Here is a 3,387-nt window from a genome sequence, read left to right as displayed (position 1 = left end):
CTCTATCTCTCTTCCCCTCTTTCTTCCTATATTCTACTCTCTTCACCTCACTCTTTATACACTCTCTCTCCATCTCTTTCCCTCTCTCACTCTCCTCTCTCTTGCCCATTATCACTCCCTGCATTCCTCCCTCGTTCCCTCTCTCCCTCTATAGCAAACCATCCTCCCTGTCTCTCACCCTCTCTCTTCTCTCTCACCCTCTTTCACCCTCACTCACTCTCTCTTTCTTATCTTTGTCTCTCTCTCCTTCCCTATCACCTCTCAACTTTCTTTCATTCTCTCTCACTTTTCTTCTCTCATACTTTCTTCTCTCACACACTTTTTCTCTCTCTACCCTCACTCCCCCCGTCTTACTTTCTCTCTCTCTCATTACAGCTCTTATACTCTCTCTTTCACACCCGTCATCCTGCTTTATTCCCTCTCTCCCCCTCCCTCTCTTCCTTCCTCACTCTCTCTTCTCACTTCTCTCTTCTTTTACTCTCTTTACTTTTCTCTCCCGCTTTTCTTCTCTTCTCTATCTCTCTTATCTGTCACTCACTCTTAATCTCTTCCTCCCATTCCCTCTCCCACTATCACTCCCTCACTTGCTCTCTTTCTCTCTCCATCCCTCTCACTCTCTCTCTCTCTCCCCTCTCTCCTCTCTCTTACCCTCTCTCACTCCCTCTATACCTCCCTCTCTCCCTATATCTCTAACCACCCCGTCTCTCCCTATCTCCCTCTCACTCTCTCTCTCTTTCTTCTCTTCCTCTCTTTACCTCTCACGTCTAATCTATTTCTCTCATTATCTCTCTTTCTCTTTTGCTCATTTCTCTCTACCTCCCTCACTCTCTCCCTCTATCTTACTCTCCGTCCCTCTAATTCTAGCACTTGCACTCTCGCTTTACACCCTTCATACCTCCGTTCCGCCCTATCTCTCGTCCTCTTTCCATCCACCTCTCTTCTCACTTCCTTCTTTCCTTAATTTTTATATTTTTCTCTCTCTCTAATTCTCTCTTTTCTCTATCTCTCCTCTCTCTCTCTCTCATTTACTCTATTACTCCTAGCTCATTCTCACACTCTCCCTTCCTCCCTCACTCTCACTCTCACTCTCTTATCTCTTACTCCTCTCTATCTCTTCTCTTTGTCTTTTCTTTATATTCGCTCGCTCTCTTTTCTCACTTTTTCTTATGTCTTCCTCTCTACCTCTCTCACTCCATCTCTTTTACCCTCTCTCAATATCCCTCGTTGGCTCGCTCTCTCCCTCTCTCGTGCCCTTCGACTCTCTCTCTCTTTGACTCTCTTTTTTAATCCTATATATCTTCCATGCTTTCTCTATCATTCTTTCTCTTACTCTCACTCTCTCACTTATCTCTTTCTCTCTTTTACACACTCTTTTCCTCTTTCCTTCTCTCCCTCCCCTCATTATCTTACTCATCCACAATCTCTCACTCATTATCTCTTACTTTATCTTCCCTCACTTTAACTTCTCACCATTTTTTCTCTCACCCTCTCTTTCTCTCTTTCAATCACTCTCTCTCTTCAATCTCTCTCACTCCCCTCTATCTTTCTTTTTGTTCACACCTTTTAATAATTTGATCACCCAAAGTCACACTTCTGTCACTAGAGCTATTACTACTAAAATTACATTCCATGTATTCAGTTTTAGTTCTACTTAAACGAAGGCCTTTAGACTCCAATGTAGACCTCCATAATTCAAGTTTTTCCTGGCTTTTTCTCTCGTTTTATCCACGAGAAGAATATCATCAGCAAAAAGCATACACCAAGGTACATCCTCTTGTAGATGTCCAGTAAGACCATCCATAACTAAAGCAAAAAGATATGGGCTTAAAGTCGATCCCTGATGTAAACCAACAGAAATAGGAAAATATTTTGTCAATCCTCCTTCAGTTTGAACACAAGTAACAGCTCTAGTATACATATCTTTAATGACTTGAATATAAGTCATATCAACACATTTCTTCTCGAGAACTTTCCAAAGGATATCTCTTGGAACCTTATCGTAAGCTTTTTCTAAATCAATAAAAATCAAATGTAGATTCTCCTTATTATCTCTGAACTTCTCCATCAAACCTCTCAATAAATGTATAGCTTCCATAGTAGACCTGCCAGGCATAAATCCAAATTGATTATGAGAAATTTTCGTGATGCATCTTAACCTATGTTCAATTACCCTCTCCCATAATTTTAAAGTATGACACATCAACTTAATTCCTCTATAATTTGCACACTCTTGTGCATCCCCTTTATTCTTAAAAATGGGGATCAAAATACTCTTCCTCCACTCCTCAGGCATCTTTTTAGTTTTTAAAATAATATTAATCCCCTCTCAACTCTAATCTAATTCTCTCATTATCTCTCTCACTTTTTCTCTTTTCTCTCTCTACCTCCCTCACTCTCTCCCACTATCTTACTCTCTGTCGCTATAATTCTAGCACTCACACTCTCTATTTACACCCTTCATACCTCCATTCCGCCGTATCTCTCGTCCTCTTTCAATCCATCTCTCTTCTCGCTTCCTTCTTTCTATAATTTTTATATTTTTCTCTCCCTCTCTTTCTCTCTCTTCTCTATCTCTCCTCTCTCTCTCATTTACTCTATTACTTCTATCTCATTCTCACACTCTCCCTTCCTCACTCTCACTCTTTTTCTCTTTCTCCTCTCTCTATCTCTTCTCTTAGTCTTTTCTCTATATTCTCTCGCTCTCTTTTCTCACTTTTCTTATCTCATCCTCTCTACCTCTCTCACTCCATCTCTTTTACCCTCTCTCAATATCCCTGGTGTGTCCGCTCTCTCCCTCTCTCGCGCCCTTCCACTCTCTCTCTTTGACTGTTTTTTCTAATCCTATATATCTTTCATGCTTTCTCTCTCACTCTTTCTCTTACTCTCACTTATCTCTTTCTCTCTCTCTCGACTCATTATCCTGCTCATCCACACTCTCTCACTCATTATCTCTTGCTTTATCTTCCCTCACTCTAACTTCTCACCATATTTTTCTCTCACCCTCTCTAACTCTTTCAATCACTCTCTCTCATCATCTTTCTCCCTCTCTCTTCCTCTCACTCTTCCTCAATCTCACACTCCCACTCCATCCCTCCCTCTCTCTCTCATTTTTCTCTCTTTCTTTTACTCTCTTCTTTTTTATCACTCTATCCTCTACTCTGTATCTTCTCTTGCTCCTCTTTATCTATTTCGTACTCTCTTCTATTTCACTCTCTTTTTTTCTTAATCTCCTTCTCTCACTCTTCTCTGTCCCACTCCTCACTCTCTATCTCCATCTCTCCCTCTCTACCTTCCCCATCCTCTCTCTCCCTTTCTCTCACATTTCTTTATTTCATTTTATCTACTCTCTAAAACTTCTTCTCCCTCTCTTTCTCATTCTCTCTTTCC

Source organism: Phalaenopsis equestris, unplaced genomic scaffold (genome assembly GCF_001263595.1).
Source record: "Phalaenopsis equestris unplaced genomic scaffold, ASM126359v1 Scaffold234269, whole genome shotgun sequence".
NCBI classification, from domain to species: domain Eukaryota; kingdom Viridiplantae; phylum Streptophyta; class Magnoliopsida; order Asparagales; family Orchidaceae; genus Phalaenopsis; species Phalaenopsis equestris.
Note: the sequence above shows the minus strand (reverse complement) of the source record.